The following is a 24,666-nucleotide window of genomic DNA, read 5'->3' as shown; positions in this document are numbered from 1 at the left end:
AACTTATCCATGCTGACCAAATGCTCGTCTATGCTAGTCCCATGTTTGACTCATATCCTTCCGAACCTTCTTTTATCCATGTACCTGTCTGACTGTCCTTTGAAACTTAACCACGGTAGCTGCCTCTCCTGCTTTCTCTGGCAGCTTGTTCCATATATCCAGATGGGTTTTGTGTGATAAAGTTTCCCTCATGTGTGTCTTAAACCTTTTTCCTCTCACCTTAAATCTATGTTCTCTAATCTGAGACTCTCCCGACCCTGGGGAAAAGCCAATGACTATCCATTTTATTTACTCCCTTTATGATTTTATATACCTTTATAAGGTCACCCCTCAGCCTGCTACGCTCCAAGGAAAATGTTCCAGCCTATTCAGACTCTTTTTGTAACTCAACCACTCTAGATCCACAACATTCATGTGCATCCTTTCTTAGAATCAGAATCAGGTTTAATATCGCTATATAATAAATAAATAAACAAACAAACAAACAAATAAATAAACACACACATGCATACAGTGTGTGTGTGTGTGTGTATATATATATATAGATATACAGTGTGTATACTGCATATAGTAGGACATTTTCCACTACACTTAATGACAACATTACAACATTTTTATAGCTGGGTGACCTGAAGTATGGACAATACTTTGTGTGATTTCACCAGTGTTATGTACAGTTTCCAAATAACCTCCAACTCCTGCAATCAATACACTGAGCAATGGAGATAAGCATGCCGAACACCTTTATCGCCTAGTTTACCTCGATCAACTATATCGCGTCTTTCAGATAATCATGTAACCATAGGTTCTTCCTATAATGAGGTGACCAAAGCTGAACACAATACTCCAAGTGTGGTTTAACTAGAGTTTTATAGAGCTGCAACATTACCTTGTGGCTCATTAACTCAGTTCCCTGACTAACAAAGGCTAATATACCCTATCAACTTGCACAGAAACATTAATGAAACTAATATACCTCTTGATTTTTTTTAATGTGTGACTTTTCTTCTAACCCTAAACTTGCCCCACTGAGAACACATTTGAAATATCCCTATTAGATATTCTAGTGATTCCAGGGACCATCACATTTTGCTATCTGCTAACATCTCATCTCAGTGCAACTACATAAAAGATAGCCTACAGATGTGAATAATAAACTATTGCAAGACCAAAAGTATAGAGCACTATGTTGCACTGGAGGGTTAGAATTGAAACCTGGATATTCTGGGCCCCTACTTGCATGGAGGTACCTGTGGAGTGTTTTTGAATGAAGCCTAGGGAAGGAGCAGTACCCATGTCAGATACCCTCAGCTGAGCTCTGCAAATCCTGCATTGGTTTTAAAGAGGTGAAAACACAGCAAAGCTTGCTGCTGCCTTTTATCCCCTAAATTTATTTCAGAGCAATTTTTTTTTGTGGAGCCAGCTGGCAGGAACTTCATGCTCACACAAATTCTGAAATAATGTCTTCAGATTTGTAGAAATCTAACACCAATGGTTAAAGGCGCTTGGATTGAAAACAACACATGAATTTATGTATGTATTTCCTTTCATGCCCTGAGGACTTCCAAAAGAACTAATTTGAAATGTAGGCAATGTTGTAACGTGGGTAACGTGTTTGGGTTCCACAAACATCACTGTGATAATGACTCATTAATTGGTTACTCCCACCCATTCTTCTTTAATTTAGTGCTTAAGGTCTCATAAGACAATCTGAGAGGGAAGATGGCACCCCGCCTTAAAGGCTCATCTGAAAGAAGCTGCATTTGTCAGTACAGCATCTCACCAGATTTGTCAGCCTGAGGCAGAAACTAATGGTAGAGCAGGAAAGAAGACCCCACAGGAGAAAGCACTGCCACTAAACCAAAGAACAGGAGTAGCAAAGGGGATAAATGATATAGGTTTATTGAGTAGTATTACTCAAAAAATGATCCGTTTAGGGATATTCTTACATTCCCAATGCAGATCCTCATATGCTGGGAGGATGGATTGGATTATTGTTGGCATGGACCTTAGGTCTAAAACTTAGAAAATTGTTTAATGGCTACTCTGCACTCAGTCTTGTGCAATCTAATTATAGATTAATACACTTTCTCTCTGGTGCTTGAAATCCCCTCTCAGCATTATTTCATGCATCAATTATCCATTATTCTGTAGCCATCCCTATTTGTACAAATTTATACCCAATTCATACGGCAGATACTCTAACACATGCAATTGAGCTAAAATGACTTTCATTTCATTTTAGAGATACTAGATAATAGAAACGTTTATATTATTGATATGCAATGCATACTTGTAGAAATTAAAAGATCACAATTTAGCCCATAAGTGTACTTCTTATATAATTGAAGTCTCCAGATGCTGTTGACAGAGACCCATTTAACATAATTTATGGAATTTATATTTTAAAAAGAAGTTATCTGCATCTGGAGACTTCTGAAATTTTGATTGTTTTTAAGTGACAATTTCCCGGTCAGCAAAGTTTATTGGATATGACACACTTATTAATTCTCATGATTCTGTCTCAAATTGAGTACTATTAGTGAATGGTCAGCCTAAAGAAAAGTACATTAGATAGGAAGTATTTATGAGGCTCTTCAGGACTCTGAGGAAGGGTCTCAGCCCCAAAATGTCGAATGCTTATTACCCTCCATACATGTTGCCTGACTTGCTGCGTTGCTCAGTAATAAGTCTTACTGACAGCAACCATATATGGTTGCCCTACTCCCTTCTGTTGCACTGTTTCATTTCCAAGACAAGATACTTAAGAATGGTTCAGTGCCCTTGAGTCAAAATGCAGCTGGTTCCAACTATACGCTACGGATTTGAACTAGGGCATGACAATGCAGTGCACCATTGAGTAATGCATAGGAAGGAGTGCTGTCTTCCAGATGAGATGTTAAACTGAGGCTCTGGTTGCCCTCTCAATTAGTTGTAGAAGATCCCATAGTGCCTCAGTGAAGAGGATCATAGATTTATTCTTGCTGTCCTATCATATATTTTTCCTTTAACCAATATCTCTAAAATACGTTAAATAGGCATGATTTTATTAAATGTGGTAATTTACTCTGTGCTGAATAACCATTGTTTTCCATTTATTACAAGAAGGACAACATTTCATTGGCTGCAAACTACTTTGGAACAGTTCTATGAATTAATTTAATTTCTTGTTGACTTCAAGACATTTTCTTGTTTTGTCTCTGTTCAGTCTAACACTTCACAATTTATGCTCTTTATAAAACTAATTATTTTTTATGTTGTTTGTCAGTCATCCCGCATTGCCTTAATTTCTCAGTACATTTTATGAGCATTATTCCTAGTGGTACTCCTGCCTTTTATTATTGACTTCCTTGCTCTGTTTCCTGGAAAGATATTCAGTGTTATCTGTTAACTTCCACATACATATCTGGAAAGTATTCTTGCATATATATTGTGGAAACTGAGCTTTCAGGTATCCCTGGCAACTCACACAGCAAAGGCTTGGCCATTCTAATTACATAGCTGATCTTAATATCTCGGGGCATCTGAATCCCTCCCTTATTCACCAACTCTACAGTAATGCAATTAGTTTTCATACTGTATCTTATCCCACTGTTCCTAGACCAACTGGTTTTTGTAACTGGGAATAATTCTGACATTGTTACTCCTGTTTCCTTTTGTCCATCTCAGTTCCATTTCTTACTATTCCTAATGCAAACTGTGGCTGTTCTTTACCTCTAAGCATGTTTGCATCTCCAATTCATTTCTTACCTTGACACATGGAGGTGCTGGTGTGGTTCGATGACTGCATGGAAATACTTTGAGGTCACAACAGCACCTATCTAATTTCTTTAAGCCAATGATGTTTGTGTTTTTCATTTTTTTCCCTCTCCTCGCATTCTTATCTCTCCAGCGACATCCTTCACCACTCTTCAGTACTCAAAGCAGCCTGTTGCTTCATGGTTCACTATGGTGTGCATAGAACATTTCTCCAAGTTTAGCACACTCAAATGATGCTGTAATTTCCTCCTGGTCTTTCTTGCTTAAAAATGAATAATCATACACTTACGCCGCTCATTAATTTACTCTCTCTGTGGAATTTACAAGAATATGTGCTTTAGAAACTCTTCAGAGACGTGATGCCCTCAACTAATACAAAATAACAAAATATATAGAAGATGTTAGCGACAATCAAGAAATCAAGATATCTGCATTTGTATCCCTGTCCACAGTTTCTGCCTGACCGTCTAAGCATTTTCTAGTTTTCTTATAGATTTCCTGCATCTGCCATTGTTTTTGATTATTTTGCTTTTAACTAATGCTTATGTTAAAAAAAGAACTAAACCCCAGACTCAGAAGCAGTTATTTTTTGTGGTATAATAGATAGATGAAAATTGCAGGACATCATGCAATTTACACAATTCATATGCACCATCTTTGCTTTCAGAGTGAATTAACTATTTTTTATTTGCTTATAATATCAAACATAATTTAATGTTTGATTCCCCTGATATAGTTGTAAGTGTAACAATATCAATCTGCAATAAAGAATATGGAACTTGAATTGTTGTTTGGGAGCAGTAGTAAATGGTGTCCTTATTGGATTATAAGAAGCAGGTGGACATGCACTATGTACAACCATTATTTGGCACCATGAATTACATAAGCATTTAAAGATTCTAACCTATGGCAAAAAGCTAGAAAACAGATTCTCTCACATGACTGTGTGAAACTGAATATTGACGGGACTACGCTGTCTGCAATAACCATTGGCAATTATTCAACGTTGCGCAAATGCACAAGAACTACAGTGTTTAACTGGACCAGAAAGTAAGATTTCTCAGTGCTTAAGACTGTCTGCAAAACTGAGAGAAGTCAATCAATTGCTATGATCTCATATAAGAGCAAAAGACATAGGAGTAGAATTAAGCCAGGCAGCCCATCAAGTCTACTCTGCCATTCCATCATGGCTGATTTATTATCCCTCTCAACCCTACTCTCTCCTTAACCTTTGACACCTTCACTAATCAAAAATCTATCAATGTCTTCTTTAGATTTACCAAATGACTTGGCCTCCACCACCATCCGTGGCAATGAATTCCACAGATTCACCATGTTCTGGCTAAAGGATTTGCTCCTCATCTCTGTTCTCAAGGGATTTCCTATATTATGAGGCTATGCCCTCTGGTCCTAGACCGCCCCACTATAGGAAACACCCTCTTTATCTAGGCCTTTCTATATTCAATAGGTTTAAATGAGATCCTCCCTTATTCTTCAAGCCCAGAGCCATCAAATCTTTTCATACATTAATCAATGCATGTGTATTATATGGATAAGTACCCAGTTTTAAAGCTAACTCTTAACATGTGATCATGTGGAATGCCTGCTGTGCTCTCCCTTTTCTGCAGAGAGGCGAAAAGTATAATACAATTATAACAATGCATCTAAGCTAGAGATACTTGGTTACACTTCATAATTATCAATTAGATTTTTGGACCAGACTCTGCCAGACCAGGCCTTCACAACCACATTCCAAACAGCCTGCACAGTGGGAAAAGCTGCAAAGCATCATTAAACAACGTTGTGGAGATAGCGCCTGCAAGTGCAAAATAGGCCAGCTGTTGGCAAAATCCCCATTAATAACTTGTCGATTTTTAAAAACTAATTTTTAATCATCCCATTTGGGTATTTTCCACTAGTAAGTGCACAGATAAGGTCTCAAGAAACAGCAGATATTTATGACATTTCTCCCACTATCTAGTGCTAAGAGTGTGTATTGATGAAATGAAAATTGGACTGAAGATGCACTCATTTTTGAAATTGACTTATCGCTTAATCTTTTAACAGAATGTTTATAGACCATTACCTATTACTTCTACCTAAATTTAGAAATACTGATTACATATCATCTTATAGTATGCGATTAATCATACTCTGTTAATTTTGTACTCATTGTATTGATCTTGCATTGAACTATGATGTTCTCAAAAGATCAATAGATTATGCACAATTAATGTTTTTGATATCTTATACAGTACTGTTAGCAATTGGTCTTAAATATAATGACATATTAAAGCAATTATTTAATCCTGTTTTTCATACTGATTTTCAAAAAAAAATCCTGGCATTCAAATTGAGCAATTTTACTTTTCCCAGTAAAATAATGTCTGTAGTGAATATTTCCAGTACTGTATTAGCCACAGATTTTAAACTTTCAATATAGAAAGTGTTTTTAGCTGTTTATGCGCTTTAGAAGTGTCATATGCAGACAAAGCGAAACAGAAGTGTGTGATGCAGTATCACATCAAGGTTATGATCCCTTGTAGCTGGACCAATGCATTTTTCCAACGGTATTCTTTGATGATGTTTAATAATGTGAATGGATGGCATCTCTAGCTGGTTTCATATAGATCGCACTGGAAATTCAGTTCAACAGTCCCCAAGGTAAAATCACTGAACCCAGAAATGAATGGCAGTAGGAATGCTTTTAGAGGTTATAATTGGAAACAGGTTGGTGTAGGGAACATTGGAAGTTATCGCTAATTAGCTTCAATACCAGTGCAGGGCCTTGTCAATGTTCAACAAAGAAAGTCACTTCTAAGGATTGAATGGAGGGATACCATGGTGTCTCTGTCCATTTACAATTATTTATATCATTTTCTTGTGTGTAAACTGGGTTTCACGATTCCTGCCTTAATATACAGCAAAGGAAATTTCCTGGCTAGAAAGCGTTTTGTGATTTCCTGTGTAAGTGCACAAAACTGCTCAAATCAACACCTTTGATCTATGATCTTACTTGTGAGCTTTCTCACAAGATTTAAATTTCCAAATGGAATAAAAGTCCATGGAACGATTCCCTACTGCTTATTGATTTCAAATGCTTCTGAAGTCAATATTATTATTCATTCACAATCAAAAGCTGTGTATTTACTCTTAGGACAAACGTGCTGCTTATGATGTGTTCCATGAAGCTGATAATGCCTTGTTATACCCAATTTAATTGATATATCTAAAGTGGAGGCTTTGATCAGCTTCCAAATCAATTATTCTGATGGTGTCGTCAATTTGAAATCTGCTAAGGAAGAACGTCTTAATTACTTCGTCCTATTTCAAAGCACACATCTTATCTTTATAACATAGGATTAAATTACAATGCTACTGTGACACTGTAAATTCCTTTGGGATCAATAAAGTATCTATCTATCTATCTATCTACTTATGAAGACCCTTCATCTTTCTTTCCTACATAAGGAATAACAGTAGTTAATGTACAGTCACCATTGTCCTTGTCTGGGGAGGCTGATGGTCTTGCTACCTTAACATATACTGGGGAAAGAGATAAACACATCGGATATCTAGACTTCGCGCATATTAATATCTTTATTTGCATGTTCATTTCAGCTTTGGGAATATATAAATTATTGGCTGAGTGACAGGGTATCTTTAAATCTGTGGTAATGTAACATGTGGACTTGTCTGCACAATCCCAGTGTTACATTTGTTATATTTTCATCCTTCATTCCAATAGATAAAACCAGTAATTTAAAAAGTTAAATTAACCTAAAAGAAAATAAAAGTAATAAAAATATATGGAATTGTTGCAATTTACTAATGCCTTACAAAATAAATTTCCTTCAGATTGGGGTTATATATGGGAATGATTATCTTGAATGTTATTGCAAGGAGGTCTAGTTTGTGTCAATAATGATTTTTCTACTGTGGTGGACTGCAATGATTCATAGGGACAATTAATTTGCCTATTGAAGTCAATCTCATTTTGACATGTCTATATACAAAATCAAATTCTCCATCTTATATGAACAGTATTTTGAAATCTGAGTTGCACAGCATAAAATTTTGTTGGTATTAATTGTGGAAATAAAGATACTTTTTGTCCGTGTACTTCACAGAACTGTTTTAACAATTTTACATTCCATTATTAACATCCAGTGGCTGATTTGTTATTTCAGCCTCTTCTCATCAGAGTGATCTTGCGTGACGGCCTACTTTTCTTGAGCTGAGTGTAAACCTTGATTAGAAGGGGCAAGATCAAGCCAGAAGTTGAGGCAATGGGGAGGAGAATGGAATCTAACACTGGGGAAGGCAAGACCAAAATAAAATACCAAACATAAAGAAGAAATTACACTCTGTATGGGCACAAATAAGTGAGCTCTTGTCAATCACAATTGCAATGTTCTTGCAATCAAGGTAAACTTCAGTTTACACCCTTGCTGTTGTCCAATCCTATTTTCTTTAAAATCCTCTTTCTTTTAATATGCTTCATCTTGTGCTGGAGTTTCTTTCTGCTTTTTTCCATTTTTCTTTTTTTCTTAATTCCTCTCTCTATCCTTTCCTTCTTAATTTGTGTTTAAGAATGGGTATGTTGTAGGAAAGCATTTTGGTGTTATTGGTATTGGTTTATTATTGTCACATGTACCAAAATAGAGTGAAAAGCATGCTTTGTATACTACCTGTATTCATACAGATTGAATCATTACACAATGCATTGAGGTAGAAGGTAAGACAGTACCAGTGCAGAATATAGTATAAAAGCTGTAGAGAAATTGCAATTCAGGCAAATAACGAAGTGCACGATCATACAAGGTAGAATGTGAGGTCACGAGTCCATCTTATTGTACAAGAGGTCCATCCACAAGCCTGATATTTCCGCTTTAGTGCAGGAAAAAGTGTTTTAGGGTGGTTGAATGGGAGAGTGACAGCAGGATTAACAGAGGAAAACAGAGCTAGTATTAGGTATTTCTCTGTGAAGACTATGATCAATGCAACACTGTGATTTTAAGACTTTCTCTTTCCAAACCATCTCTTGACTTGTTTCTTTTTCTCTAATATTTTGCTTATTTGACTACATCTACTGCCCGCCTCCACTTACCTTTCTTTTAATCATGTTATCCCCCCCTTTGCCTTGCTCTTTTCTCAGTAGTAAACTTCTATGTAAGTGCATTTCATTGTCTTCCACTTCCCACCTCTCTTGTCTATTATTCCCTCTAACTATTTCCGCAAAGGAAACAGTTTACTTCCTTAAATCCAGATTAGGATGAAGAAAGACACTATATGACACTTCAACTGTCACACATGTGCTTTACCCGAAGGAAGCTTATGCTAATTAGTAGCCAGCCTTTCATTTACAAAGATCAGGGGAGCTAGTGAGACATTCCAACCATTGATGTTCATTGACTTCAGTATAATGTTCCATGGATGTCATACTTAGTCAAATGTTGTCTTGATGTGAAGATGTGTCTTGATGTGTCTTTATTCTCATCCACCTCTGGAATTTATGTCTTGAATCCATGTTTGGACCAAGACTATGATAAGTTATGGAATTGTGTGGTCCTGGCCAACTCCTAACTCGGCATCAGCGAGAAGATTGTTGGTGAGAAAATGCCACTTGATGGCACTGTTGAAAACACCTTCCATCACTTTAGCAATGGTTACAAGAAGACAAGTAAGGCAGTAATTATCTGGATTAGATTTGTCCTGCTTATATGAGCATTTTTTAACTTTGTTGGAAAGATGCCAATGTTGTAACTGCAGAAGAAGAGCTTGGATAGAGATGTGATCAGTTCTGGAGTGCAGATGTTCAGTACTACAGATGGGTTATGGTCTGGTCCCATAGCTGTTGCTGTTTCCAGAGCTCAGCTGTTTTATGATATCACTAAGAGTGAGTTATGTTGGCTGAAGTTTGTATTCTGCTGTCATCAAGATCTCAGGAAGAAGCTTACTTAAGGTATTTCTGGCTGAACATTATTAAGGTTGGAAATGGCCTTGGAGCTTTCTTATCCTCTTTGCTGTTAATTGTCCATCATCATACATGTGGTGGGACTGGTCCTCTTTGAAGTGATCTGTCAATTATGAAATCATATAACTTTTTCTACTACATATCATTTTTGCTCTTTAGAATCGTGTCATGCAGCTTCACTGGGTTGGTGCTCTTTTATAGGTCTGCCTGATTGTTCTCCACGTATACTCTGTACTCCTACTGAACCAGACTGGTCTTTGAACTTGTTAGTAATGATAGAGCGAGGGACTTTTGAACCCTTTTCTCCCAGGTTCTAGTGTGTATATTTCTGCTGCTAATGGTGATTTGCAGAAAGTTGCCAGATCTATTCAAAGCCTGTCCCATTTAATGCCAAACAACACAGTAGAGTATGAAGATGCCATGAGTGGTTTTCATTTTCACAAATGCTGTAGTAGACAGACTTTTCAGCGTAGATAGATTGGGAAAGGCAAAGGCAAGTTCACTTATCCCTAGAACTGGTTTACAAGTCCCCTTCCAAAGACTCAATCTGATAGCTATGGCCTTCGAGATTAATTCAGCTAAGTCAGTACATGCTGCTTTTGGCAATAGTCGTTGAAATCCTCAGCCAGCATGCAGTCTATGTTCTTGCTATTTTCAGAGCTTCTTTGGAATGTTTTCACCATGAAGGGCAATAAATCATCAGCTGAGGGAGAATGGTAGATACTAATCAGGTGGGGGGGGGGGGTTTCTTACCAATGCCTGACTTGAATCCTTAAGAATGTATGGGAACTGGAGTCAATCTTGAGAACCCTCAGCGACTACTCCCTCCAATCTGAATACTACAGTGCCACCCTCTCTGGTGGATCTGTCCTGCTGGAAGAGCAAGATGTACCCAAGAGCTGTGATGGAAAAAACTAGCGTATTTTCTTCACATATGACTTTGCGTTACAACCATGTCAGGCTTGACTAGTCAGTGGAACAGCCCCTCCAGATGTTTGGAAGGAAGACTTGGCAAAATTGATGAGGTTGGGGAAACTTTAACTTGTCCAAAGATTGTGCTTAGTTTGATGCCACGTTGTCTGTTTGGCTTTCTTTGTTCTGTTTCATGATAATGATTTTGATATAATTGAATGCTCTGTGCGCCATTTCAGAGGACATTGCATTGGAGAACATATGAAAGTTGGCTCCAGTGAGTGGTGGTTATTTGTGTGCAGCTCTTGAAGGAATCATCAAATATTCCCATTCAGATCTATCACAGCTGAAACCAGTAGCCACAGACACTGCAGTAAGCAACCATGAAGGTATGGTCAAGGGCAGTGGAAGTGTGCTTATGGATCTACTTTGCATTGGTGGACCAGATCATATCCAGAGATTCATTTTAGGATTTGAGTCAATATGTGACAGTCGGCACTGACCATCAAGATATGTGGATGATTATATTCTCCGGGAACATACTGGGCCTACACAAACCAGAACCCGTTGAGGTCTGGATCTGTGACGTTCAACACTGGTGATCAAGAACCCTACAAGAAGTCCAGGTACAACCTACAGAAGACCGTCATAGGAGTGAAAAAGCAATTCTGTGTGAAGTTGGAGACACAATTGGATGCACAATGGCTGTGCAGGGTTTTTATGGAATTACCTCCTATAAGGCAAAAGCTGACGGCATAAACTGTGGTGATGCTTCACTCTCCGATGAGCTCAACACCTTTTATGCACGCTTTGAAAGGAAGAATAAAATGCACCTGAGCAAATCCCCATGTTTGAGTGACCCTGTGATCTCTGTCTCAAAGGCCTAACATCCTTCAAGAGAGTGAAACTTCATAAGGCATCAGGCCCCAGTGGTGTACCTGATAGGGCATTGAAAACCTGCACTAACAAATTCTCTGGGGTGTTTGTGGACATCTTCAACCTCTCACTACTGCAGTCAGAGGAACCCCCCCCCCCCACTTCACAATGGCATCAATCAAAATGCTCAGAAGAGAAGAGAAATGAAGAGGACTGCAGTGGAGAAAGGAAATTCTATCGTCAGAAGGACAGAGACAAGATCTGTGGGCCCGTTAGAGACACCCGGATGGTACGTTGCCTCCCTGGTGCCAGGGTCAGGAATGTCTCACATTGGGTCTACGATATTGTAAAGGGGGAGAGTGAGCAGCCAGAAATCTTAGTACACATTGGCACCAATGTCATAGGTAGGAAGGTGAAGAGGTCCCAAAGAGAGATTTTAGGGACCTATGTAGAAAGCTGAAAAGCAAACTTCCAAGGTAGTAATCTCCAGATTGCTGCCTGTACCAGGTGCTAGTGAGGGTAAGAACAGGAGCTTTTGGCAGATAAATGTGTGGCTGAGGAACTGGTGCATGGGGCAGGGGCTCATGTTTATGGATCATTGGGATCTCTTCTGGAGGTGGTATAACCAATACAAAAATGGATGGGTCGTGAGGATTTAAACTAATTTGGCAGAGTGATGGGAGAGGTTGAAGGTTGTGCCGAGGATGAGGTAGTGTGTAGTGACATTGCTAGAAAGGAGAGGCCGGTGATAGGACATAATTGCAGTCAACAGGATGAGTTGCAATATATAAGGTGGATAAAATCGAAAAGGGTGAATATATGACTGTAGGTGTTATACCTGAATGCACGTAGTATACAGAATAAGGCAGATAAACTTGTAGCTAAAGTCAGATGTTTCAGTATTACAGTGGAGTAAAGGGGATTACAGGGGCATTTGAGAGGAGCTGGCCAAAATTGATTGGAAAAGGACACCAGCAGGGATGATGACAGAGCAGAAATGTCTGGAATTTCTGGGACCAATTCAGAAGGGGCAGTATATGCACATCCCAAAGAGGAAAAAGTATTCTAAAGGCAGGATGATGGAACTGTGGCTGACAAGAGAAGACAACGCCAACATAAGATCCAAAGAGAGGGCATATAATAGAGCGAAAATTAATGGGACATTAGAGGATTGGGAAGCTTTAAAAAAAACTAAAAAAGTCATAAAGAAGGAAAAGATGGAATATGAAGGTCAGCTGGCAATAATATTAAAGAGGATACCAAAAGCTTCCTCAGATGCATAAAATGTAAAAGAGAGGCGAGAGTAGATGTTGGATCACTGGAAAATGATGCTGGAGAGGTAGTAATGGGGGACAAGGAAATGCTGGACAAATTGAAGAAATAATTTGCGTTAGCCTTCATTGTAGATGACACTAGCAGTTTGCCAGAAGTTCAGGAGTGTCAGGTGTCAGAAGTGTGTGAAGTTGTCTTTACTAGGGAGAAGGTTCTTGGGAAATTGAAAGGCCAGAAGATAGATAAGTCACCTGGATCAGATGTTGTACACCCCAGGGTTCTGAAAGAGGTGGCTGAAGAGATTGTGGAGACATTAATAATGATCTTTCCAGAATCAATTGATTCTGGCATAGTTCCGGAGGAATGGAAAATTTGAAATGATAATCTACATTTCAAGAAAGGAGCGAGGCAGAAGAAAGGAAATTATAGGCTAGTTAATCTGACCTCAATGGTTGGGAAGATGTTGGAGTCGATTATTAAGGATGTGGTTTCAGGGTACTTGGAGGCACATGATAAAATAGGCCGTACTCAGCATGATTTCCTTAAGAGAAAAGCTTGACTGCCAAATCTGTTGGAATTCATTGCAGAAATAACAAACAGGATAGGCAAAGGAGAATTGGTGGATGTTGTGTACTTAGATTTTTAGATGGCCTTTGACAAGGTGCACACACGTGGCTACTTAACAAGTTAAGAGCCCATGGTATTACAGGAAAGGTACTAGCATGGATAAAGTATTGGCTGATTGGCAGGAGACAAAGAGAGGGAATAAATGGAGCCTTTTCTGATTGGATGCCAGAGACTAGTGGTGTTCCACAGAGGTCAGTGTTGGGACTGCTTCTTTTCACGTTACATGTCAACGACTTAGATGGTGGTTTTGTAGTGAAGTCTGCGGACGATACAAAATTAGGTGGAGGGGCTTGATAGTTTAGAGGAAGTAGAAAGGCTGCAGAAGGACTTAGAAAGATTAGAAGGGCGAGCAAAAAAGCGGAAGAAGGAATACAGTTTTGGGAAGTGTATGCTATCCATTTCGGTGGAAGAAATAAAAGGTTAGACTATATTTTAAATGGAAAGAAAATTCAAAAACCTGAGGTGCAAAGGGACATGGGAGTCCTTGTGCAGGATCCCTAAAGGTTAATTTGCAGGTTGAAATGGTGGTGAGGAATGCAAATGTGATGTTAGCATTCATTTCGAGAAGACTAGAATATAAAAGCAAGGATGTAATGTTAAGGCTTTGTATAACACTGGTGAGGCCTCACGGAGTACTGTGAGCAGCTTTGAGGGTATACTGACATTGGAGAGGGTTCAAAGGAGGTTAATGAAAATGCTTCCAGGTTTGAAAGGCTTGTCATATGATGAGCATCTGATGGCTCTGGGCCTCTACTCACTAGAGTTCAGAAGAATGAGGGGTGACCTCATTGAAACCTATCGAATGTTGAAAGGCCTTGATAGAGTGGACGTGGGGAGGATCTTTCCTGTGGTGAGAGAGTCTAAGACTAGAGGACACAGCCTCAGAATTGAGGGGCATCATTTTAGAATAGAGATGTGGAGAACTTCTTTAGCCAGAGGGTAGTGAATCTGCAGAATTTGTTGCCACAGGTGGCTGTAGAAGCCAGGCTATTGGGTATATTTAAGGCAGAGTTTGATAGAGTCTTGATTAGTCAGGGCATGTAAAGATACAAGGAGAAGGCATGAAATTGGGGCTGAGAGGGAAAACGGATCAACCATGATAAAATGCTGGAGCAGACTTGACGGGACAAATGGTCTAATTCTGCTCCTGTATTGTATGGTCTTGTTGTCTTACGTGGCTGCCTGAGAAGAGTAGGGTGAGCTGCCTCAATGACTATCACCTGGATACATTCATTTTCCGTGTGATGAAGTGTTTTGAGCGGTTGATGATGACTAGAATTAACTCATATTTGAGCAAAGAGCTGGACCTGGTGCAGTTTGCTTATCGCCGCTGCAGGTCTGCAACGGGTCAATCTCACTCAACCTTGGGCCACCTGGACATGTGCACAGTGCTGCCCTCTTCAGCCTCCTCAGAGAGTAGAGGCATTGTCAGCTTTCTTGACTATACAGGTTTCCCCCGCCATCTGAAGGTAGAACGTTCCTACGAAATGGTTCGTAAGCCGGAATGTCGTAAAGCGAAGAAGCAATTACCATTTATTTATGTGGGAAAAATCTGCGAGCGTTCGCAGACCCAAAAATAACCTACCAAATCATGCCAAATAACACATAAAACCTAAAATGACAGTAACATATAGTAAAAGCAGGAATGATATGATAAATACACAGCCTATATAAAGTAGAAATACTTCTCTACAACGATTGCCTGCACAGATCTCCGTAACGAAAATCTCACGCAAGTGCTCTCGGCAGAAAATCTCACGCAAGCGCTGTTGGCATAAACGTGCTCTCCAGTAACCTTTAAACTATGAAGCTGCCAAATCTACCAAATAACACGTAAAAATACACAGCCTATATAAAGTAGAAATAATATATGTACAGTGTAGTATCACTTACCGGAATTGGGAAAACAGCACCGAGCACACTGATGATGGTGTGTTAGACTGAGTCATCGCAGGTTGGGGTGGTGCAGTGGCCCCCACCCTCCGGGCCGCTGACCCGATACATTGCCATGAAGAACGTAGCGGTAGCCGGGAGGCACACAGCACATCTTTAAGAAAAAAGCCAAAATAAACATGCTAATTAATTAGGTGCTGCCTGGCACATAATTGTCGGCCAGATCAGTGCCGGTTGCTGATTGCATCGCCTCTGATCTGGGCCGACAATTATGTGCTAGGCGGCACCTAATTAATTAGCATGTTTATTTCGGCTTTTTTCTTAAAGATGTGCTGTGTGCCTCCCGGTTGCTGCTGCATTCTCCGTGAATCGGTACAGTATCTGTCCGGGGCCCGGGGGTTGGGGTGGTGGGACATGGGGGTGTCATATCATCGTTGATCAGGGCAGGCAGCTCATCTTCTCCTGTGACTGCCCGCCTCGATGTCGAAGGTCGAGGTTCATCGTCTGCTGTGGCTAATGTGGAAGGCTTGCTTGACTGCTGAGCCTCGCGCATTTTTCTATCACACAGTTCTTTGTAAGCACTCAAACCAACCTGCAAATGTCCCCTAAACCTATGTACCCTTTCAAAATTAAAGGCATACTTTATCATTGCAGCGAAAATCTCACGCAGTTGCTTCACTTTCGCTACTGCATTCGGTTTCGATTGTTATCCTTTCCTCTTCCATTTGCATCAGCTCTTCATCTATCAGATCTTGGTCATGGGATGCCAAAACCTCTTCAACATCATCTTCGTCAGCTTCCACAAGCCAAACTCACTTTGTCCTTGCTTCGTTCACCATGATCGAAACGCTTAATTATGTTTAGTTTTACGCTAAGTGTAACACCCTTACGAGCTCTTTCAGGCTTTTCCGACACCTTAGAACTCATCTTGCTAACAGCTGCTCAACGCAATGTGTTAAAGCAATGCCAGTGAGAATGCAGTTTCGAATCCGGGAGAGTGGCTGCTCGGGGCGTGCACTGCCTTTTATTGTGCGCTGATTTTTTCGCGCTCTGTCTTTCTTCGTAATAGTGAAAACACCTTCTGAAAGCAAAAGCAGGGTACTAATGTAGGTGTTTCGTAACAGTGAGATTTCGTAAAGCGAACGTTCGAAAAGCGGGAGACACCTGTATATATGTTCTGGGACCATGTACGAAATGTGTACCCCCATGAGTTTGAAACTACTTGCAGTCCCTACTGCTGTGTCACCGATGTTAAGACGGGTGTGAGTGGTGTGAGTTCCCCTGAAGTTAATAACCATTTCCTTTGTCTTGGTGACATTGGGGAAGAGGTTATTTGCTCAGCACCAGGCCTTGAACTGTTCCACCTCCTCTTTCTAGGCCATCTGTTCATTGTTGGAGATGAGCCCTATCACTGTCATGTCGTCGGTGAGCTTGATTGTGTGATTACTCTGGTGTTTGACTGTGCAGTCGTGCGTGAGCGGAGTATACAGCAGTGAGCTCAGCACGCAGCTCTGGTTGAGGGGTGGGGCGTGCCCCTGTTCAGAATAATGGGGATGGAGGAGTGGTTGTGCATCCTGACTACCTGAGGACTGTGGTTAGAAAGATGCACAGTGTGTATATACACTGAAAAGTAGGAACTTGTACACTAAGGTTTGAGGGACAACAGTGATGAATGCCGAACTGAAATCCAGAAGCAACATTCTGATATAAGTGTCCTTGTTTCCTGGGTGTGTCAGGGCCAGAAACATGACGTCCGTTGTGGAGCGGTTCTGTCGGTGCGCTTTCTATTGAGCATCCAGAGTAGCAGGATTGGAGTTTTTCATATGGGCCAATACCGGTCGTACAAAGCACTTCAGGATGATTGGTGTCTGTGCCACTGGGCAGTAGTCATTTAGTTATGAATGTGAAGAGTTCTTTGGTACAGGGATGATTGATGGTGGCTGATTTGAAGCAAGTGGGGAGAACAGCCTGGATGAGTGAAATGTTGAACATGTCCATGAAGACTTCAGTAAACTGCTAAGCACACACCCTGAGTACTTGCCTGGGATGTTGTCAGCCTTACAGGGATTGACACTCAGCAGATTTCTCCTTAGTCTGCTGTTGTTACACACAGGATCTGCTCACCTGGAAGGTAGCTAGTTTTCTTGGCTGGTTTTGTGTTGCATGACTCGAAGCATGTGCAAAATTTGTTTAGAGCGTTGGGGAGGGAGACGTCACTGCTACAGATGATGCTGTTTTTCCTTATGTAGTTAGTAAGGCCCTTGATGCTCAACCATATACACCAGGAATTGTTATTGGACAGGTGTTGCTTAATTTTTTTGTGCGTCGGTGGTCTTTGCCCTCTTGGTGCTTTAGATGAGATTTCTCCCGGTTGCTGAAAGAGTTGTTCTGTCACCAGACTTGAAGGTAGTGTCCTGGGCATTTTAGTTGGAAATGCACCCCTGCCAGGGCTTCTGGTTGGGCTATGAGATAACCGTACTTGAGGTACCAACGTTGTCTACACACTTGCAGATGTAACTCGTGATAGAAGCTGCATATTTCTTGAGTCTGTGTTTTCTCTGTGTTTGTAGCAGCCTCCTTGAACATCTGCCAGGTGGTCCGTTTAAAGCAGTCTTGAAGCCGAGAGAATGACTCGTCAGATCATATAGTGATGGTCCTCTTGTCTGGTTTCTCCATGTTCATAATACACCTTATCTATTTGATTGTTTCAAAATTTTATTTTCTAGCTTTTAGGAAACATATGAAACAATTGTTAAGTTCTAAATGAAATATCCCAAGTGTACAGCTGTGTAATAGATAGAACCTGAGTATTTGGGTAAGGACAAATACACTTCATTGCTTTCAACTAATAATCATTGTTTTGCACAAAAGTAGTAAGCTCACCATTTTTAAGAGAGGTTGAAAGTATCCAAATAGGGTTTTCAATAAAATCATAGGAAGGCATAAAGACAATATAATTTGCAAACTGAACCATGTTATTATGAAATTTGTAAATTCCTGAATAATTTATCTTGTTTATTCTGACCACATCAATTTAGGAGAAATGCAGCAGATTAATTTCTTTAAGCATTTTGAGTGATTTCAGGGGAAAGGATAACAGCATCACATATTTAAATTTCAAGGAGGTGTGATGGATAATCGTTAAGACTGACTTTGGAACTTCATTGTCCACTGGGACTACAGGAAATTATAACAGGTAAGTGTACCAGATCAATCAAAACATTTCACACTGAAACGTCCATAGAAAATATTTACACAAAGATTTTAGTAGAGAGCCTAAGGATTTTAATATATTAAAGATTATCTTAATGTTTTTCTGGAGCCCACATTCACACCTGATTGGACCCCATTTATGGCAAAGATATCCGATCTCTTTGGGGATCTACATTCCAATCCTACCAGATTCTGTCAGTCTTGCTTCTCCATTAGTTGAATCAACACCAGAAAATGTCCCCTAGCTTTAATATGTTTTGCAGTTTTTGGACTTGGATAATTTCATAACAAAGGAGAAGTTTTCTGAGGTAGACCAATAATTTGCTACCCATTGAGTTTTAATGTTTAGCTCTTTACAAGCTATTGCTTTTAGCCTTCTGTCTACTGCTCCACAGTGACTTTATACTGTATGTCATTTCAGTCTTTCTTTGCATAAGATTTTACTTCTGTTTTGAGAATCACATATTGTTTTCACATTTGCCTTTCAAAGAAAAATGAGCCAGTGGAGCATCTTTATTATTTTTAGAATCTTCATAACAGTATTATCTTTCCAAATATCATTTTAGAAAAATAACTAATGGAAGTGAAATAAAGCAATGTGCATGATTTGTCATAGTTGGGGAATTGATTTGAAATTAATGCCATCTGGAGGCAGGGTTTCATTACCATGTGCTCCTGACAAATTGGTGGTAGAAAATGGTCATTCCAGGCTTGTCTTGCTTCCAAACATCCCTCTACAAATTATGGGTGGTTTGAAGTTCAGCATATCAATTTCCAATGCAATCTAAAGGAGCCCTCCAATGTAAACGTCTACAAGCATTTAGCAAATACCTTGCTGCTAGATCACAGTCATATTTGAAAATAGACTTTTCTTTTGCTTGGAGAGACAGTAGCATCTTCAGTAGCCTTAAAGTTGTACAAGCAACTCATTTCTTGAAACTGAAAAGGCAGAGGAGCATTTGGAATGTGTGAAAGAACTGCATAGGGTTGTGAAATTACAGAGTTATTACCTGAGGGAGCACTGCATAATTGGATTGTACTACTTCGGGGAGAGTTTCAAAGATCTGTGGTGCTTACTACAATAAGGTTCCATAGTACTCCGTCACAGCTGGCAGCCAGATTTGCTCTAGAACTCCATGCTCTACCAGGGATAGGGTTTCCAGCAGCATCAGTCACTCTATAGCCCCTGCTTGCAGTACGCAACTGACTAATGAACAATTTATTCTGATTTTCCACAGGCTCATGGATAGGAAGGCCTTCGGAATATCATCTAATACTTTGACAAACTTCTATAGATGTGTTTTGGAGAGTGTATTGACTCTCTGCATCACGGCCTGGTATGGAAACACCAATGCCCTTGAATGGAAAATCCCACACAAAGAAGTGGATATGACCCAGTCCATCACGAGCAAAGTCCTCCTAACCATTGAGCACCTCTACATGAAACACTATCGCTGGAAAGCAGCATCCATCTTCAAGGACACCCACCACCCAGGACATGCTCTCCTCTCATTGCTTCCATCAGGAATAAGGTACAGTAGCCTCACGGTTTGCACACCAGGTTCAGGAATAGTTACTACTCCTAAACCATCAGGCTCTTGAACCAAAGGTGATAACTTCACACAACTGCAATTGCCCAATCATTGAAATGCTCCTACAATCAATGGTCTCACTTTCAAGGACTCTTTTTCTCATGTTCATGAAATTTATTGTTTGTTTGTTTGTTTATTTATCTATCTATCTATTTATTTATTATTTCTTTCTGTTTGTATTTGCACAGTTTGTTGTCTTCTGCACTCTGGTTGAACCCAAGTTGGGTGTCTTTCATTGACTCTATTATGGTTATTATTCTATAGATTTATTGAGTATGACCAGAAGAAAATTGAATCTTGGGATTGTATATGGTGATGTGTATGTACTCTGGTAATAAATTTACTTTGGACATTGACAAAGCCCAGGAGGGGAGGCTGGTCAAGAAGGTTCAATCGCTTGACATTCAGGATGATAAAGTAAATTGGATTCAACATTTGCTTCTTGTGAGAAGCCAGAGAGTAGATGGTTGCCTCCCTGATTGGAGGCCTGTGACTAGTGGAGTACTGCAGGGATTGGTGATAGGTTCATTGTTGTTAGTCATCTGGAAGATAATACAATAAATTGGATCAGCAAATTTATAGATGACACCGGGATATGGACCAGGTGGAAAAAAATGGAGTGAAAATGGCAGATGGAATTTAATGCAGACAAGTGTGAGGTGTTGCACTTTGGGAGGACAAACCAGGGTAGGGCTTACACAGTGAATGATAGGGTAATGAGGACTGCAGTAGATCAGAGTGATTAGGGAATGCAGATTGATAATTCCTTGAAAGTGGAGTTGTAGGTAAATAGGGTCATAATGAAAGCTTTTGGCACATTGGCCTTCATAAATCAATGTTTTGAGTACAGAAGATGGGATGTCATGTTGAAGTTGTAAAAGACATTGGTGAGGCCTAATTTGGAGTATTGTCTCTAGGGAGAGAAAGCAGGCAGTGTGCGTGCCATGAGTTTCCTTCTAATGATATGAAACTCACCTGCTGACTTCCCAAATTTTTTATACCTTCCAGAAGCCACAAATCAAAAGTGTGTTAACTATTTTCCCACCTGATTGAAGCAATGCCTCAAGGTGGTAGCATCCCTCATCAAATATCCCCAACATCTGGGACATGCCACTGTTTTGCTGCTATAATTGGGCAGGAGGTACCTACCTAATATTCCTCACCATCAGGTTCGATAACTACTTGCCTTCAACCGTTTTTTTTTAATCAACTGCCACGAGATGACTAGAACTTAGCAACACTATGACTATTTTGGTAACTTTGCACTAAAGTGGACTGAGGTTTATGTTCTACTTGCATTTTTCCTTGTAAAAAATGTTCAATTTATTCCTTCTTGTGACTGCTGCTTATATGACACTATGCGCCTATGATGCTGCTGCGAGTAATATTTTCATTTCACCTGTGCATACATGTGCAAATTTGGCTTTGACTTTGATTAGTGCTTCAACAATAGTCTTAATACATGTCATCATCCAGGACAAACGATTGACCATCCATTCACCACCCTGTACATTCCTTCCTTCCAGCAATTGTAACCATGAAAACTATTAAGTTACAATGACTGTATCCAGTCATGGTAACTTAAGCTGATCCTGGCTGCCACATGACTTCACTATATCAGAGAAATTCCCTTTCTTCTACCCTAATCTTAGATCATGAGAACACTCAGTCCTCTTTTATTGTCATTTAGAAATGCATACATGCGTTAAGAAATGATACAATGTTTCTCCGGAGTGATATCACAGAAAACAGGACAAACCAAAGACTAACACTGACTGAACCACATAATTATAACATATAGTTACAGCAGTGCAAAGCAATACCATAATTTGATGAAGAACAAACCATGGGCACTGTAAAAATAGTCTCTAAGTTCCAGAGTCGATCGATCCCCAAGTCCCCGCTAGCAGGCAGCAAAAGGGAGAAACTCCCTGCCATAAACCTCCAGGCACTGTCAATGCTGATGTCTTGGAAGCAGCTGACCACAGCCGACACTGAGTCCATCCATCCGAAAACTTCGAGCTTCCGACCAGCCTCTCCGATACAGTCTCCTGAGCGCCATCCTCTGCCGAGTGCCTTTGACCTCTCCCCGGCGGCTGAAACAAGCAAAACAAGGATTTTGGGGCCTTCTGCTCCGGAGATTCCGGTTACCACACAGTAGCAGCAGCAGCGAAGTGGGCGTTTCAGAAGTTTTCCACATGTTCCTCCGTACCCTCACGTCCATCTCCATCAAATCAGAATTGTGCTCGGTCCCCTACTTGACAGATAACAGACGTCACCACTGAAGTGGCCGCATGTGCTGCCATCGCACCACCATCTTCTTCTTTTGTGCCATCCAGACTAACTTATTCCTCTTTTTCTCAGTTCTGGTGAAGAGTCTCTATCTGAAACATCAACTGCTTCTTCTTGCAAAGTTGCTCCCTGACTTGCTTACCTTTCCAGCACATTATTGTTCCCTGTTTTTGTATCATGTTGGCTCAGTCCTCTTTATCTGCAATGTATTAGCCTGGCCAGCTGGGCAATTCCCACAACCTGGCTATCAACAACACATTGATTGCACAGACCTACTAGCTTAATATGCTCATAACTATCACCATAAGCCATTTTGACTTGTCCTATCACTGACATTCTCTTTGTTCTTCACATCCCTACCCTTCCTTTCCTACTGCTGAAAATTACTTTGTATCTCTCTCTTTCACTGTTCTGATGAAGAGTCACAGATTTGAAACACTGGCTGTTTTTCTTTCCACAGATGCTGTCCGCCCTGCTGAGTTTGTTTAGCATTTTAGAAACATAGAAACATAGAAAATAGGTGCAGGAGTAGGCCATTCGGCCCTTCGAGCCTGCACCGCCATTTATTATGATCATGGCTGATCATCCAACTCAGAACCCCGCCCCAGCCTTCCCTCCATACCCCCTGACCCCCGTAGCCACAAGGGCCATATCTAACTCCCTCTTAAATATAGCCAATGAACTGGCCTCAACTGTTTCCTGTGGCAGAGAATTCCACAGATTCACCACTCTCTGTGTGAAGAAGTTTTTCCTAATCTCGGTCCTAAAAGGCTTCCCGTCTATCCTCAAACTATGTCCCCTCGTTCTGGACTTCCCCAACATCGGGAACAATCTTCCTGCATCTAGCCTGTCCAATCCCTTTAGGATCTTATACGTTTCAATCAGATCCCCCCTCAATCTTCTAAATTCCAACAAGTACAAGCCTAGTTCATCCAGTCTTTCTTCATATGAAAGTCCTGCCATCTCAGGAATCAATCTGGTGAACCATCTTTGTACTCCCTCTATGGCAAGGATGTCTTTCCTCAGATTAGGGGACCAAAACTGCACACAATACTCCAGGTGTGGTCTCACCAAGGCCTTGTACAACTGCAGTAGTACCTCCCTGCTCCTGTACTCGAATCCTCTCGCTATAAATGCCAGCATACCATTCGCCTTTTTCACCGCCTGCTGTACCTGCATGCCCACTTTCAATGACTGGTGTATAATGACACCCAGGTCTCGTTGCACCTCCCCTTTTCCTAATCGGCCACCATTCAGATAATAATCTGTTTTCCTATTTTTGCCACCAAAGTGGATAACTTCACATTTATCCACATTAAATTGCATCTGCCATGAATTTGCCCACTCACCCAACCTAGCCAAGTCACCCTGCATCCTCTTTGCATCCTCCTCACAGCTAACACTGCCACCCAGCTTCTTGTCATCCGCAAACTTGGAGATGCTGCATTTAATTCCCTCATCCAAGTCATTAATATATATTGTAAACAACTGGGGTCCCAGCACTGAGCCTTGTGGTACCCCACTAGTCTGTTTCTATTGCTGAACCACAAAGCCCACTATGAGAAAAAGAACTACAATTCCCCAGTTCCCTGACATCTAATAATCCTCATCTTAATAACCAATTCCCACAATGTCCCAGCATTTGCTACTTTGTTTAATGGAATTTCCTTTTCTACTTAACCCAAAGATCATCTCAAAGTTATTGGAGGCCTGGTAACGTCCTTAAATTATGGATACCCAGGGACACAGTTATTTGACTGGAATCTGAGCTTCCTGGCACATTTGGAAAGCCATCCAGAGGCGGAAGGGAGTGGGGGTCGGTCAGATCTGGAGAGTTGCCACCATGCCGTGAGGCTTAAATTCCTGAGGTGCAATTTCCATTTCTGCATCCATGGTGCTGGTAATTTGATCAGTAAAGACTGTCCAAACTTAAACTTTTCCCTGGAATTTTAAAATATATCTTGCAATTGCTGCTGACATGTATATATTCATCCATATAATAGCTTAAAATAGCTCAGAACTTGCAATAATAAACATTTGAAGTAACAGGAACGATTGCAATAATTGGCTGAGGAGAAATTCACCTTTGCTCATCAGCGGTAAACGTGGGTGAGAATATTGGCAAGCATTTGTATTTCTCACTCCCCCACAGTTTATTTGAATGTGTACAAAAACTGAAACTGGCATCTTATATCCCTTATATGTTGATTCAGCTGATACAACCTTAGTCCATTTTTAACCCACCTTCCTCTA

Source organism: Mobula hypostoma, chromosome 4 (assembly GCF_963921235.1).
Source record: "Mobula hypostoma chromosome 4, sMobHyp1.1, whole genome shotgun sequence".
Classification (NCBI taxonomy): domain Eukaryota; kingdom Metazoa; phylum Chordata; class Chondrichthyes; order Myliobatiformes; family Myliobatidae; genus Mobula; species Mobula hypostoma.
This window is presented reverse-complemented; position numbering follows the sequence as displayed.